This window comes from Melanotaenia boesemani, chromosome 18 (assembly GCF_017639745.1).
Source record: "Melanotaenia boesemani isolate fMelBoe1 chromosome 18, fMelBoe1.pri, whole genome shotgun sequence".
Taxonomy (NCBI): Eukaryota; Metazoa; Chordata; class Actinopteri; order Atheriniformes; family Melanotaeniidae; genus Melanotaenia; species Melanotaenia boesemani.
The window spans coordinates 6625593-6643015 of NC_055699.1; the positions used below are offsets into that span (position 1 = coordinate 6625593).

The 17423-nt window shown below is 39.4% G+C and overlaps 1 protein-coding gene across 1 annotated transcript in view; it reads left to right on the forward strand.

The window, feature by feature from the left end:
• LOC121628884 (cadherin-20-like) overlaps nucleotides 1–17423 on the forward strand; it is an 86700-nt gene that overhangs the window by 38028 nt on the left and 31249 nt on the right. The window lies entirely within an intron of this gene.

The window sequence follows — 17423 nt, forward strand, 5'->3', positions numbered from 1 at the left end:
TTTGAGTCTGCATTCTCCAACCAGTCTGTCCAGTCTCCTCTGACCTCTGACGTTAACAAGACACTTTCATCCAGCTGCTGCTTACTGGATAATTTCTCTTCTTTAGACCCATTCTCTGTAAACCCTAGAGATGGTTGTCTTTAAAATTTCTGTAGATAAAACAGTCTTTCTAGTACCAACAACCATGCCACATTCAAAGTCACTTAAATCCCCCTTTTCCCTCATTCTGATGCTCAGTTTGAACTTCAGCAAGTCACCTTGACCATGCCTACATGACTAAATTAATTGAGTTCATACCATGTAATCGACTGATTGGCTCTTTGTGTTAACAAGTAACTTAACATGTGTAACTTTTAAAGTAGCCAGTGAGTGCTGTGGTATTTTATTTCCTTGGCATACAGAAGCAGTGTTTTTACTTTAAATACTGTATATATACAGTATTTAAAGTCCTCAAATCTGACATCACATTCTTTTTCTGTGATGAGCATCTCTCAGACTTAGGCCTTCGTATGTGGTTTACTTGTGCTCAAAGGCAGAAACACATTTATCTGTCAGCCATAGCAAAAAATCTCCCTGCAGCCTTTTATGAATAGGTCATAAAGGTAGCAACATGATCTTCACACAGACACCTTGTGCTCCATCAGGAAGGATGACAATGAGGGTAGGACAGCTGCCAATGCTTCTTTGTATGCAGCTATTTTCTCATGTGGGTCAGAAAAAATGTAACATAACTGAACTAAAAAGAAAGAATCACTGTGGCAACAAAAAACCTATACTGTAATTACAAAAGTATTTTTACAGTCTCTTTGCATTTACTTGTTGTAGATACATAAACTCGGTTGTAATGAAAATAATAAATCTCAAATCATTTTAATCATAAAAACATAGAAAAACATCCATTCCCTGTTGTCAGTCACTAGCATTGATAGTTAATCATTTTGCCCCGGAAGATATTCTAAATATGCACTGGTAAACACTGACAGGGAATTTTAACCATGCAAGTGCTGGACTTGCATAATGAAACATGACTCCATACATTTCTGATGTACACTATTTTCATGATGTGTAAACATCCCACTATTTGTCATGGATGAGCAGAGATCTATTGCAGGTGTATAGTTTGACAAAAACTGACATATTAAACAAGTTTTAAACAAGGTCTCTCTATGTTAAAATGTAGTTGAAATTCAATTACATATAAAACCTTGGGCAAGGTTGCATTCCATAGCTGAAAAATTACACAGAGTAGGAGTAATGGGGAGTTAATAGAAGAACTAGCAGCTCATTTTCGCCCTGGGGGCTCTCTGGCATATTAAAGCAGACTTCTTTCATATTCATTTTCAAGTTGTTTTGAGCATGTAAGAAAATAAAAACAAAGAAATTCATTCATCTGCATTACATTGTGATGGCTGGATAATCCTTGAAATGCTGGGCAAACAAATCCTTTAAAATATACTCTATTTTTAGGAAGTTGTCTACCTCTGTGCAATTAACTGTAAATTGTGGGGACATTTTGCTAACATATGGATCTTGATGAGGAAAAAATAAACATCAACTATTTCATGTAACCAAACTCTCTGCGCAGATAAAATCTAAACGCTCAATTCCTTGCTGTTAAGTCCACATATGTGTCCAAATGCAGGCTGAGTTGAGCGAGCTGAGATGCAGCGCATGTTAAAAGCCTCACTAAATTTTTTTCTGAAGAATCAGAGGAGCTCTCCTGGGATGCAGCAACCTGGCTCTGCCACAAAAGGTAATAGAGCCAGACAGCTGCGTATTAGCTGTGGATCATCTCCTTTGACACAGCCGCTGATCTCAGTGGCGGCAGCAGCAGCGCAGCATCCATACCTGTACCTGCCAGGCATATCTGTACCTGCTGCAGAGAGGGGACAGTGAGTGCAACCCCCTTTCCCTCTTTTTCCAGATACACGTTACTCCCCCTAGAGTCTCTGCATGGTGCTCGCCTCTTAAGACTTTATGCATGTTAGAGATGGCAGGAATGTGTCAGGCTTGTGGACACATAAAAAATTCTAAAAATACACCCCCCCCCTTAATCATTTGCTGTGTTAAAGGAGTACAGCTCTGTAGGACAGGCTTTAGGTTTTACATACACAGAAAATCAGACTGAGAGAGCTCAGCTCCCAAAGGGTCCTCATTTGAACAAGACAAACACAAGGTTTCTAATTAAAGATGTAACAAAAGGTCTGTCAATTGTTTCTCTTCTCATCTCCGGTGTGTCGCCCTGAGTTATGGCACAGGCTCAGTCTTGCGTGCTCCTGGACACGATGCTGTGGTCTAAGGCTCGGCTGTCTATGCATCCACAATAAAAAAGAACAAAATAGCAAAGCGTCCCCTGCATCTTTACCAGAAAAAACTGGTCTTCAGTTTCAGTGTTATTTTGTTTTGAGCTTCAGAATACCACGGGTGCAGATAATGAATTCCGCCATAGCTCATAGTGATTCATATTGCATGACTGAGCAGTTTGGGATTTGGTGTTTCGCTCAAGGACACTTTGACAGCACACGTGGCTGTTGATGGACATATAGGCTGGCTGTAGAGGGAATTGAACCTGTAAGCAGAGTAGTTTTTTGCTACAGACATTTGTCAGAAGATGGGGTTGCTTCAGAGGCAGACAGAATCTCATATAGAGGAAGTTAAAACTCAGTGATCAGAACCAAAAAATGGGCTTTACTTGTTTTGCATTGTTTTGTTTTATCACTTTGAAACTGGTAACAAACACTTAAATTCCTTAACTATCCCTTACTGTTTTGCTGTCTGTAGTGCTCATTTGAATTTTGTTCAATTATTTATGGTTTAAACAAACTCAAACAATAAAACACCCCATTTTTTCATATTTCCTTCCATCAGCTAGACTTTCCTGTAATGTTTGAACAAGGTCTTTACCAGTATTTTTTCAGGCTTTCTGAGGCTGCTCTTTTTTTTTCTTTTTTTTTTAACTCATTTTCAGTCCAGTCCTTTTAGCTGACCATTTTCATTTTAAGCTACTCAACACTGACCAAAGAAAATATGGTCCTAACACAAGAGATGAACTCACATAACAGACAATAACATCCTGTCACTAAGACATATAAATTGTTCAATTTAGTTGTGCCTACAAAAAAGGCCAAATATAACATAGTATGACAGACAGAAAATGGTGATCACCAAAGATCTAGAAGTGGATGAACAGCACCTAAAAGTGATGTCTTTAGGAAAGAGGAAAAAAATCCAGCAAATACCCGACACAGAACCTGAGAGCTGCATCTGGACCTTCAGTTGAACCATCTACCGCTGGCAGAAATCTCATCAGAAATAGTCTACACAGCTGTCATGACGCCATCACTAACAAAAGAAAATGAGGAGTTAAATATTTTCTTTCTTCTCTGCTCCTAGATTTTACTGTCATTACGAAACAATCACCAAAGACTAAAAATTTAAACCACACTTGTGATAAACTAAAAAAATCATGTGACAGTGGGGTTATAGCGTCCTGACTTCACCTTGGAGTAAATTTCACTGCAGCTGTGAAAAACTTCTTATAGTTAGCTATTACAGCAGAAGGTCAGTTGTCCAATTGTAACATTTCCAACCATGAAAACTGTCCATTATTAGATGATATTATGCCCTAAATATTCATGTCACACTGACTCTCTGGCTAAATTTGCAGATGTCACTTCAGTGAATGCGGAGGTGTCACATTTTCCATTTTTGTGCATAGAGGATGAATTATGGATTAATTTTGCTGCAGATAATGCTCAGATCAGTCCCAAAAGTGTCACATCTTCAAATACTCATTCAGTGAAGCAGCAGCAGCAGTGATGGCAATTAATTCTGACTTTAGGAGATTTGGCCTGCTTTCTTCTGTGTTCGTCAGTACCAAATGTTTCCACATTGTTGAAATAGTTTTTGTCAGCTTTGTAAATGAGGTATTAAAATTCTCCTTTGCTTTCTGGAGCTGTCTATCCAGCACAATAAAAGGGCTATCCTTTAGAAATAAATGACGGTGACGTTTCTCCGACGCCTCCAGATTCAGCAGCCCAGAATCCTGCTTCACTGTGGAGCCAAGCACAGCAGTAGAGTCATTAGAGCAGTCAGAGAGAGGATTTCAGATCAGTCTGCCACCAACTCCTGTGCTGCTACCCCAGTGTTGCTTTAATAGGAACATTATTAAATCAGCTAGAAAAACAGATGCCAGAATTTACAGTGAATCAAGCTGCCACTTAAACCTTTGTTTCATCCCACTCCTCCACCTTATGCTGCTTTCTCCCTGGTTTCTTATTTGATACAACTCCCTCTACTTGCAATGGTAACAGGAAATGCATCATTTAGTAAGGTACAAGATAAAAGGTTCATACTTCAACACACTTCAGATGACATGTCAGATTGAAAACAAACTTCTTAAACATTTATTTGTTTATCCTGAGGCAAAATGTAAATATGAAGTTCCAGCTTAGTGATTTTTTAAAAGCTTGGTTGTAAAATAGCCCAATCTCATAAATAGAAAGACAAAGGCAGGTATCAGCCTGAACCTAAAATGGAAAAGGTCTAAGATTAACGCATCCATCTTGGAACAGATATTTGTGTTCTTATTGGGTAAATGTTTAGGGTTGTCAATTTTTCTTCAAAGTTATTTGAACATAGGGTAACTCAATTCAAAGGAAAAAAAAAAAAAGATGGATATAGATGGATGCATCAGACCATTATAGGTAGTTTATCTTGTGATGTATGGAGCAGTAAATGGGCCAAAAATAGGACTTGCAATTTTACTGTGAATTTACAAGAATCTTGTATTGGAAGAATTGAGCACTCAACAGAGGCTTTGTACATATAGCAAAGCTATACAGTATATGCCTGCCAAAGCTAACTACTAATTACCAATAGCCAATGAGCTCTGTTATTAAGTGATGGCAAAGAAAATGAGAGGGTGAGCCAATCTGGGCAGTAACTCATGCTTCTAATGCAGCTATGCACTGTCTCATCTACTGTCCTAGTCGTGAATGAGAAGCGAGTGACTGTCATCTTTAAGCTGCTGACCTCCTGCGTTAGATACTCATTTGATTAAGCATCAGCATGGAGACCATTGACTGGATCAATAGGTGGTATCGACAGAGATAAAGCCTATTTCAAATGTTCAAATGTTCAATTATTCAAATATATTCAGTTGAATTAAACACAATTCTCTCTTTGCTCAAAATAAAACACTATAAATTAATTCATTCATTAACATTTTCTGACAGCTTGATAAATGATCCCTTAATTTTTTCTCTGATTCTAGAAAAAGATAAAGTCTGAAAATAGATATCAGCATGTGGGTAACGAAATAAAAGCAACGCTTTGATTGGTTGTGCTACTTTTGTGGTTGTTTTATGGTTACCACATGTATCATGATAAACTTGCAGCTTACTTGTTAGCAATTACTAGCTTGTCTTGTAAGTTTCTTACATCTTTATGGCAGCTGTTGCATTTTTAAGACTTTTGATGACCTAGTTTTATTTATTTAAGTATTTTTTGGTTCTTTTATGCAGCCATTTTGGATTAGAATACCATGAACATACTATATTATTCCCCAAACCATAGTTACCTTTGGACGTTATGTAAAATACACCATTCATTTGATTATCATTGCTTACTTTAAAATTGCATTTACAGTTTGAGGTGAAATATCTCTGTCTCAAAAGGATAGACTTATCTTAGCTAAAGTCAAACTGAAGAAGTTTATGAATGCTGACATGAAATAATAATTACAACATGCCAATTTGGAGAACCCCTTCCATTTTTCTCTTGAACATGACCACGGCAACTGGTTTTGTTGCTACAGATTATTGCCAAGAGGTTTTTACACGTATAATTTAATTAGCATCAAAGTCAAATTAATACATTTATAAACAAGGGCCATTTAAAAAGAAAAGCAAAGAAAAGAAAAGAAAAGAAAAGAAAAGTAAAAACATCATTAAGTTAAAAATTAATAGGCTTCAAACCACAATACAAGATGTGAACATTATCTCTGCAAAAGCAAAGCATCAACACAATTAGAGGTCCTACAGAAAGTACAGAAAGGTCTCTAAAATGGCCATTTGGGCACAGTTTGGCACCATCTGTTCACAAAGTCCCCGAATTAGGGGCCTCAGATTTTAAAAGGTTAATGTTTCAGCTTAAATCGAGGAGTATAATGTTACATTTCCTTAAAAGAAATATCTCTGTTATTTCTGATTTTTCACCTCATTGAAGCATACCAAAGAGCTTATTTTAAGTCTCTTTACTTCTGCCTTTTTTTTATTTAATCCCAACTATTTAGAGCTCATATAGGATATTTGATAGGAAGGCTTTCTTGTTTTATGCTGGGATGAGGGTGCACAGTGCACAAGGGCTGGCTGTTGTTTGAAAAACTACACAAACACACACAAACAACAAACACATATTATCTTTTATCCAGTAGTACCTTGTAAAGTATCATGGTTTCCACATAGTGTGCATCAATGCAAGAGTCATGCTCTTTGGTAAACAGGTTTACTGCAAAAGTCCAAGTATCTCTGACCACCAGTTTGTGGGGTTTTAAAAGTGAAACAGTGGCACAGCACAGATTTAGTGGATCCAAGCCCTTCTGAGATTAGCAGGTCTTTTGAAGCTTTTAGTTGCCAGGTGACAGAGAAACACACACACACACACACAATGTGACTGAGTATGCTGTTACAGATATCAGGAGTTAGACTGCAGGTGGAGGGAGGACTTCATAACTAACCTAATTGATTTTTTCATGCATCGGTAGTTACCAGCGACCGAGCGACAGCTTCATCTCCAGCCCAGCACAAGTTTTAGGAGATTATTATAATGGAACAAACAAAGTGCCCTGCTGCTGTTAACTCCTGCTCGGTCAGGTGTTATTGTGTTTAGCTGTAAAGAGAAAACTTCTCACACATGTAGCTTTCAAATGAACTAATGATATTTTTTTCCACTTTGATAAGCTAGGTTTGTTTCAAAGTGCAAAGAGAGTGGTGGTGGTGTTTAAACCCCCACTGTAGTATTTCTTCCTCTGATCACTGGATCAGTGTGGAACTACAAACACAGAAACCAACAGAGGAAACATTTACCCTGGGTGTGTTTGTTTCTGGTTAGCTGTGGCTGCCTGTGCATACACCTCCTTGCATACCAAATGGAGCATGCATACTCCCCCCTAGTTCTTGTTCTATTGATTTTGAAAAGTAGGGTTAAGGACTCAGCTAAACCTGATGATATGAGACATGTACAAATTTTACCAATCCTGAGCCATTTTAACAAGCAGTATCTATCAATTAAATTAAAGAAATTAGGAAGAAAATTTCTGAAAGTTGCCAATTACATAGTTTAAAATGCTCTAGACAGAAATGCTATTTTTCATTTGCAGAAACATGTTTTTCTTTCTTCTCTCTAAATTCATTGTGTTGGCTGCATGTAAATAATTGAGTGGGAATAACTTAGCAGCAGGAGTAATTCATAATTCAAACATCTCATGTTCTGTGTTCATCTTTGTTTGTTGCTTGCATCAGTCACAATGTATGCACTCATCCTTAATTTCTACTTCAAAAGTTACTCCAGTCTTTCATTTCAGATTCAACTGCAGGGTCGCAGGGATGAAGCAGAGTAGGGGATATAAGGAATGACAGAACAGGGAGGGGCAAATATCAGAGCAAGACAAGCTGTTCCTGAGGTTTGTGGTCCTGTGGCTTCAAGGCCCCATGTCTCCACCGCTCCTGTCAGCTCATCAAGGCCCGTCTCTGCCTATCCCCTCTGGAATACCGCATCAAACAGCCTGGGGAGCCTTTTATCCTAAACAGAATGCCGCCTCTTGTCACAGCCGAGGCTCTGCAACCAGCCGCACGCGGATGGCAAAGTTTAACACACAGAGTGAAAGTCAATACCCTGCTGAGGTGGTAAAGCTCAGACATGAGAGGGGGGAAATGGTGAAAAGGTCACAAGGAAAATAGGATCTTGAAAGATGCTGCTTGTCTGAGACAAGAGCACAAGAAGCAGCAAGCCAGTTGAAGCCAGGCAGGCACTTAATCTCACGGTTCACTCTTTTGACCCTGTGCCGATTTTGATGTCTCACAATTAAGGCCAAACATGTTATATTTGTCTTTCCACCAATTACTGTAAAGGTTACAGCAACTTGCCTTGTTTATACAAATACTTATTCCCATGTGTGCTTCCATCAACAAAGACAGGATGACTTCCCCGTCTAATTTCCCTTTGTTTCAACCTGTAGCCAAAATCAGACATGAAAAGGCTTGACTATGCACCCCAAAGACACAGAGGAGCTCTTTGTACTCAGGCTTGTTCTGCTCCATGCCATTTTTAATCTTAGGCAGAAGGGGAGAGAGCTTCTCCTCTTATCTTAGATGGCATGGAGGCTTTGCTCCCTCTGTCTGGAGTTCTCTCATCTTGTTTTTCTGAAACCAAACCCTCTTTCATTCTCTCCCCTAGTGGTGGCTGTGGTGGCAAAAAGATATGCTGAATGAGACTGGCTAATTTTTGTTTAGGTTATTCCATCTGAAGGCAGTTACATGATAAGTGATAGGGGAAGAGGCTGGGTGTTACTCTCCTAGTGTGTGTTTTCATTAGGTCTGGTGCACTTCACTGTTACCTTTTTGCTGGTTTAGCCAAATTGTGCAGATTTAGACGGAGCAGGCCATCTGAATTGTAAATCTGAGCTCAGACTGTGCTTAGTGAGTGTTTAACTCAAGTCCATCTGGAACTTTCCATTGCTCTGAAGTTCAAAGTCCAACAACACAAGAGAAATGCCATCAACATCTCACAAAACATGTTTCATTTTTACAGAAAAGGCAGGGACAACAGATCAGTCAAGTCACCCAAGTACAATGCAACAGGTCAATGTCATTTTCTGTTTCTAGTCTGTACCACTGTCACCAGCCACCTTAAACCAAGAGCATTTCCTTAAACTGTTTTCTTTGGTTTTTCATCTTTTCAAATCAAATCAAAATGATCTTTTGAAAATCTACAATAAAGAAATATATATATGATGTGTTTCTATCGACAAACTTAGAGGGAAATACACCAGAAGGTGGTGGTATAGACTATGTTGCTGTTGGTTGTAATTCAAAAGTAGAAGTAAAAGTAGCTGGAAGGTAGAAAAAAAAACTGCTGTAGTGGACATTCACAAGACCAACATAGAGGGCTCGTCTTCAGCTATTATTTTAATTTTGGGTAATATCTGAGATATCATTTCAAATCACATCATTTTAATCTTTGCAAGGTCAGGCAAAGGTTGTCTCCATTTCCTCGAATCAAAGTCTGATTGGAAACAGGCAAAAAACACTGTAAGCGAGTGTATCAGCTACTTTTCTCTTTTGTTATTCAGAGCGAGGGAGAGAAATAAAGTTTTTATTTTTTATTTTTACTATATTCATTCACCCTTTCTTATTCACATCTTCTAAACACAAATAAGCTTCAGAAGTTTGGCTGTTATTATCTTCATTTTCTTGAATAAGGTCACCTTGTTCTGCTTTTGGAGTGTATACCCGCTTATTGTAACAATGATAATGGAAACTAACATTAGAGCAGGTGAAAACTAAAATCACAAAAGACTGATGGGATTTGAAAAAAAACAACCAATTACATGACAATGTGAGACTGATTAATAGTAACAAAACAATAAAGTTCTGTGTAGGTCTAACAACCATGTAATCTGCTTTTCTCATGAAAGCGCTCAACAGTTTGCTTTTAAGTCGTGGTGAAAACTACTCTGAGGTAATGGAACAAGTCATGGCCTTTATAAACTTATTGCCCCCAGCCTTAAGAGGAGGTGTACCTAATCCGCTGTGTGAAAGCACCGTGTCCATATAACATCCAGCGTATTACCACAAAACCAAAGTCCAGCAACATCCAGAACACAACTGTATCCAATCTATTTCAATGGCAGATTTCGGCCTTTGTGAAGGGAGCCCAAAGGGACTTGTTTTCCAGACATCCACCATCATAAGGGACTCAAGAGGCAGAGGTCCCTCCATCAGTCCTATAGGTCCAATTTGTTCTGCCAATTATTATCCGCTGCTCTGCCACAGTGATGGAAGGTGCTGTTCAATGAGCCCGAATGCCACCCTTTCAATGTCCAGCCACAACAAAAAGGGAGCCCCTGCCTATTTTTGTCTTCTTCTTTTTTTTTCTGGGGTCCAGTCAAGCATTCGCTAACAGATTGGTAACCAGTCAGGTCTTCAAAGGGACAAAGACGACGGGCAGGGCAGCAGGGAGAGGAGACGGGGGGGAGTGGATGATTGTGAAGAAGAATGACCTGCCAAATGAGAAAGAAGACATATTGAAAAGGACAGAGTGGGAGAAAGAAAAAACATATTGAACCAATGGAGAAGTACAACCTTTTGACCATCTGCCTCAGTGGGTGACAACAGCCTTCATCTGTATTTTTAGGGCTGTACAACACACCAAATTACTCTGTCAGGAAGATTAAGGAGAGTTAAAGGGCTGAGTGGCAAAAAAGGACAGCAGGCTACCAATAGTGGAGAAACTTTGTACACTTGAGGTTGAAACTTCAGAACTTTATTTTATGCAAAAATGTATGGAAAGAATTCAGAAAAAAACACAAAACAGAAGCCCAAGAGCAGCACTGAAAACTTTCTGTATAATATATTCTCATTTCTGTTTAAACATGGTCGATTACATTTCCAATATGATTTCACTCCCCTCCTTCTCCTCTGAAGGTGAAATATGCAAGAGACTTGACTCTTTTTGCTGCATTAATTCCATGATTGCTTAAATGAAACACTGCTATTTTCTCACTCTGTACTAAACGAGGACCAGATCTCCATGACCATGACTAATCTTTTCCTGTTCTTATTGTGTGACTTGGTGTGTGCTTCATTTTTGTGGTTCTTTTCGCCAATTTGGAAAATTAATTGCTTTGAGCCTGACTGGGAAAGAATCGGAATATAATGCAAGTGAAAGCTTCGTCTTTTATTCCCATAAATCTCTCTTCATATCCAGGCGTATACAACACTGGCTGATTAAAATGCATTAGGGCAGGTTCATGGGTGTGAGGGGGGGTGTTATTTTTTTCCCTTACTCCTCATCCTTTTCAACTTCACTGGCCAGCAATCCTGCACCCCCGGCAATCTCTGCACTCCTTGCCAAGCTTTTTCTCCACGACGCTGGTTGCTTTATTCACTTGCAAATATCCCAAGATGAAATGGTTTGCCTTTGTGGTGCATGCAGGAGCACTTCCCTCCGCTACTCACCATCTACCACCTCATGCCTCTGTCCTCTCATTCCTCCATGCCATGCTTGCCTGATTTTTGCACCCACCCCCCTCTTGCTATAATTTCACCCCTATCCTGCTGTCAGTCCGCCCCCTCCTCCTCTACTTTCTCCACCTCCTTTCTGTCCACTGCTCGAGGTGGGAGATTGCTGGATTACGCCGGAGCCAGGAGGGAAGGTCGTCCCACTGATTGTAAAGAAGGAGAGAATTGGTCCTTTAGACTGATTGGGTCCCCAGATTGGAAACACCCAGGATGAGAGTGTGCAGACAGCCGTGAAACAGAGCAGAGGCAGCATGAGAAGATACATATTTATTTATATACAGATGGAGAAAGGGGAAACTTTACAAAGAGGCTAGTAAGGGAGAGCGTGGACTTAAAGTGACTTTAAACTGATGCACAGCTGGCAGAAGCTTTCACAACTTTTAGCAAGTGTGCAGGGAAAAGCATAAGAAAGAGATAATAGCAGAATAAAACAAGAATTTTCTCACAGAAGATCTGGGGGTGGTGGAGCTGAAACGAAAACAGGTAAGGCAGTGACTTTAATTTGGACTTTCTCCAGTCACGTTTTGAATACAGTCAATAATGTTTAAAAGATGAAAACTGTGAGGTATGAATAAGACATGAGGTGGGAACAAGTGACAGTTGAGTCTTGTGTTAATTAATATAAAGTATTTACAGAGACAAATATTAGCTTCTTAAAAGTAGGTCACAATGACTTTTTGCAGAAAAGGAAGGGTTTGACGGCACTTTAAAAAGTTTCTGAGGCTCCAATTCTCAGCACGTCTGCTGTCGCTACTTCAAAAAAGCCATGCTGAAGGGGTGGAATACCTATCTGCTTTTCACGGACCTTGGTTTGGCATTCAGACCTCATTCTACAATCTGAGCCAAGGCTCTACTTTCTCAAGATGAGGATTTTTTTTTTTTTTTGCTACTATCAAACCCATTAAACTATCGCCTGTCTTGTAAGGCCAGCAAATAAGATACTAGATTGGCATGTGCATTCTTGCCAAAGCACAGACATTTTCTTGCTGTTGCTAGGGAGAGGCAGTAAAGGACTCTGAAAGATGAGCTTTGTGCCTCCATATTAACAACACCTTTCAAGTTTCTGTGATGGTGCTTGAGGTTGAGATTCCTTCAATTACATTTTCAGCACATGAGAATGGGCAATGAGGGGGCAGGATTTTCCTTCCAGACAAAATTCAAAGGAGATTATAGGTTGAAAATTAATCTAAAAGGATCTGTCCCCAAGACGCTGCTGTGTAATTTGTGACACTGATTGCAAACTTTTCCAGATGATGCTTATGCAGGGTGACATCATTTCCATGCACCAGTGCCTGGGATGAATGCCAGTTTGTGTGATTTAATTTCTCCATAAATGACAAGGCTCCTTTTATGGCTTTCACCAAGCAATAAGTGAACTAAATGTGCAGTGAGGAAGAGAGTGACACAGATGTTTAAATGACGAAAAAGTGAATAAATTATTTTAGAAAAACAGGAGGAGAAGCCTCTGAAGCTCAGCCAGCACACAAAGGCAGATAAAGAGAGGAGGGAGGGATGAGTAATTAAAAACACCTTACGGTAAATGAGCCACAGGGAGGGAGACGCTCGTCGCTGCTCAGCGGTGGCAGCGTGCACAGCTGCATTGAGGCCCCAGAAGCACCCTGCAATTAGAGAGGCAGGTTCAAAGTCTGCCCCATGCCAGTGCCTCTGTCCTGATGGGGGGCTGAGTTAAAGCAATGAGGACAAATACAGAGTCAGAGCCCAACACACAAAGAGGCATGTTGTGAACAGCTGTGTGGTGATAGTATAGACCCCTTAGTTATAATATCACAAGACCTAGTCATTTTTATCCACAGATACACACCAGAGGCTACGCTGGTATACAGGACTGCTTATTAAAAGTTAAAAGCAGTAGAGCTTCAATTTAATTAAGTATAAAAAAATAAATAGACATTAGCTTTCAGAAAGAAAAAGTATAGATAATGCATGAGGCTCATCACGCACAGAAATTAGAAGTAAAATTCTATTCAGAAAACTTCTACAATGTGCATCTGCAACTGCTCAGCCTATTGTACTCTGCTTATTGAGAGACGGTTTCTTATGCTGGAACTCCTGCATCTAAAAAGTGCATCGATCGCCTTGGTTGGAGATACGTAGCCTCCCCTCAGCCATCACTTTCCACCATGCAAAATCAATTGTGGTTAACAAATTGGCCGTGACGTTTCGCCCTGCTAGGGTGGGTGGAACCAGTTTCATGGATCCACCCAGTTTTTAAGAATCCTTTCCACAGCCTGGGAGGCCTGTTTTAAAAGCTGAGGTGACTTGAGTATAGACATGGCTAGTGTGAAATTAACACTTAATAATGCTGCACATTGATCTTACACTGGGCAAACCATACTAATGTGCCACACATTGAGCTGACCCTTGGTAACCTCACTTGGTGAATGGAAGTTAAGTGGACACAGGTCATCTCAGAGTAACTTTTATTTCCTTTATCCATCGTGTTCTTTTTTTCTGTAAAATGTAGTAATACAAAAATGGTTATTACAATTCATGATGTGCTTGTTCATGTTCAAAGAACAATCTCGACTTTAAATATATCTTACTGCAAAATCACCACAAGTGTAAAAATTCATAAATTTGAATTATTTAAGTGAATGATGGTATGCACTAAGTTACTTTTTGAGTTACTTTTAATTAGATGCAAGGAACCTGTCGCATTTTTTGTCATTAAAACTCAACTAAAACTTTTATTAAACATTTGATTATGTTTATATTAATACAACCAGCAGTTGTGGACAGAGAGCATCTCTAAAATACTGCCAAAAACTTTCCACTACAGATTTAGGGCCAAGATTCAGATTCAAGTCTTTCATAAATTACACTCTTCATACTGTCTCATGGCATGCATACATTTAATCCTGTTAGGTTAGATCAGACCTACTCTGATCCATCAATGGCAGTGGCTCCTATGAGCTGTTTGTAAGGAGGCTGTAGACTGTGTCAGAAAAGGCTTATGATCATCTCTTGCTTCAAACTTTCTCCCCAGGAGATCATCAAATAGTAAAAAAAAAAATATTTGGATGGTTTTGTTGAAAAAAAACACTACTATTATACATTCAGGATTTCATTAAAAGTAGTCTGAATTGGCCACTTTTCAGACACAAGTTCAGACTTGTTTTGGAAGGAAAAGAAAATACAAACAGAGAAGCAGGAAATCAGCTGTATTAGTGCACAGTATGTGTAAGAAAGATACCCAGCTACCCCGAGCGGGGTTTTGAGCATCACAGAGCCATAGTTACTCTTTAATCTGAACAGGTGGAGTTGGTCAGATCCTGTCAATCAGTCATACTGCAGCAGTTGCTTGCAGTTTGTTTTTCTCCATTTGAAGGAAAAAGCTTACCACGTTTCCCTCATGTAGGACCAGTTTGATATAGCCTGCTGTTGTCAGATCGCAGCTAATGGAGCAGCAGGTGGACTTGGAGTATGATGATACAACAATATGGCCCATCAGTTTGTCATGCCAGCTGCTCCCCCTGACAATCACAGTATCTTCTACTGTCAGTCAATTTCCCCTTTAACAAACACCTCTCCCATCAGGGGTTTCTCGTATTTCAAAACACAAGATGGACAAATTGGATATTTCTGTGCCTTCTTTACGATTTTGACTTCCCTTTTTCTTTTATTGCTTCTGGATAACAACTTGAAATTGTGTTGTTTTTCTTCTGAAGACAAAGGCATAATTTTCAGCTGAGAGGAATGTTTCAGCCCGGTGGGAAAATACCTCTTTACCTTAAGTTTGGCAAAGCTTTTTCATATGATTGCTCCTCCACCCTATGCTTTTGCTCCTTGTCTCTTCATCTGCCCGTCCCTTCTGTCCTCTGGTGTGGCAGCCTGTGTGGCAGACACCAGCAGCTGTTTCCTTAACCAAGTGGACTGCCATAAGATTAACAGAAGAAAGATGTGTGAAATGTTTTGCAAGCACAATTACTTAGCATGCCACCTCATTAGGCACAACAAAATAGAGCAAAATGGCTCGGGTGCAGGTTGTGACCTTAGAGGGGAGGAGCTGAGAGGGGAGGCTGAGGGTTTGTGAGCACAGAACAGGGAGCTAATTTTACTTCATAATGGAAAACAGGCGCCTTGAATGAACTGAAAAGAGGAGAGCTACCAGGTCAAGTGTCAGCCGTCCTGCTAAGCGGCCCTCACAAAGTTTTCTTAACAAACCACACAATCATGCACACACACACTTGGGGCCAGCCTCCCACTGACAATGCAGCCACGCCTCCCAGCCTTCCCGGCTTTTTGTGCCTCTTCAACAATGATTAACTGAGTTTGGTGATTCAGAGCACAATGCTCTCTCTTTCAAAACATAATGAAGTCAATCCATGAGTCAAACAATCTGTCTTTCTGCCAATGGATTGTTTTTTTTTTTTTTCTGCAGCCAAACTTTCTTTCTCCCCTTGCTTACAGCTTTTTCCTTTTGCTTTCACTCCTTTCTTTCTGCTTCCTGTTCACATATACCCCCCCCCCCCACACACACACACACACACACACACACCCCTCCCCTCCATCTCATTGATGCAAAAAGAGCCACCCTTCTAATACATAAAGACAAGATGCAGATGGAAAGAAGTAGCATATGCTGTGCACTGCATGTGAAAACATATTGATCAGCTCAAATCAATACTTTGAAAAAATTCACTTAATTGCCCTTACTGATCCTAAAGAAAACTTTCACATTAAAAAGAGTAATGCCAAAGGAGATCATGTTTAAAGGCATGAAATTCCCAGAAGTGCCATGCAGACCTTCGGAATCTGTGATACGGAGGGAAAAATAAGACACAGCATATTTCTAATGAGTGACAAGCAGCACTGAAGGGAGCTTGTAGAACATGGTGTAAGTAAAGCTGAACAGGAGTGTTGACAGAAACACTAGAATCTCAGAACATCACACCCTCGGGCCAATTACAGGAGGTGTGAAGAAGATCACCTCTCCTCATGACAGGACGAGAAGCAAGAACGGGAAGATGTAGTTACACTTCTTTTTTTTTTTTGACCGATGTGACATGTTGTCCCAAACTGGAGGGGGAGGAGCATCTTCATCAGCTCTTTTTTCTCTTTTGGGCTCTTAAAACATGATATATGTGTCTTATAAATATTTATGGAAAATTGGTGAATTTTCATCTGTAGAGTTTACATTTAATCAACTTAAAACAATAGAAGTATTTTCAGATTATATGTAAGCCAAACTTGCAAAACACTGGAGAGAGCTATGCTTCTTTCCTCTGCTTTCAAAGTTTAATATTTTAATTTAACATCTAATGTATGCAAATTTATTTTACTGCATCAAAACTTAAAACTAACAGTGACAAGGTTTTTGATGTAGCAGGTGGCAATATTTACTTTAGGGTTGTTTTTTTGTTATGTTTTGTTTTAAATCTTTCTTCTCTGTCATGGCATATTATAAGTCCATCTGCTGAATGAATTACTTGCCATTGCCTCTGCAGGGTTTATGTGAAATCTCTGTGTGAAGGGAGCTACTGTGGCAAAGATGACCTTTTTCCTCAGTTGTCCGCCCCCTTATATCCAACCCATTCTCTATTCATTCCCATCTCATCACTAGCCTGGTTAGGATCCAGCACAGAATACCCCAAAACACCAAAGTGGGCTTTCTGAACTGGTAAAGTAACAGTTGTGGCACTTGGCATCATGGCAACAAGGAAAATATCAGTTAATTATTTTGCTATAAAATCATGATTTTTCTTTCTAACCTTAACCAAATACTTTGCCCAAGTTCACAGAAGTACTTACATAAATACTTTTACTTAGCATTAAAGTAGTACAGTAGTAATGTAAAGAAAGTCAACAGTAGTTTCTGTGGTACCATATAAGTATATATAGCAATTTACATTCCCTGTATAATCACAAAGTGATGAGAAAGGGGAGGTCCGTGTATAAAACTCATGTGAAGGGTTCAACCAATTGTTAAATTGGTGATGATAGTAGAGGTAGACAGGTGTTACCACTTTAAGAGGGTAAAATAAATATAAGTAATTAAACCCCTTTTTTTTCCCTTTTTTTCAAAATGCAAATCCATTGGTATCTGAGAAAATAAGCTTTGCATTCATCCAGGATAAGGTAGTCATATATTTCATTACA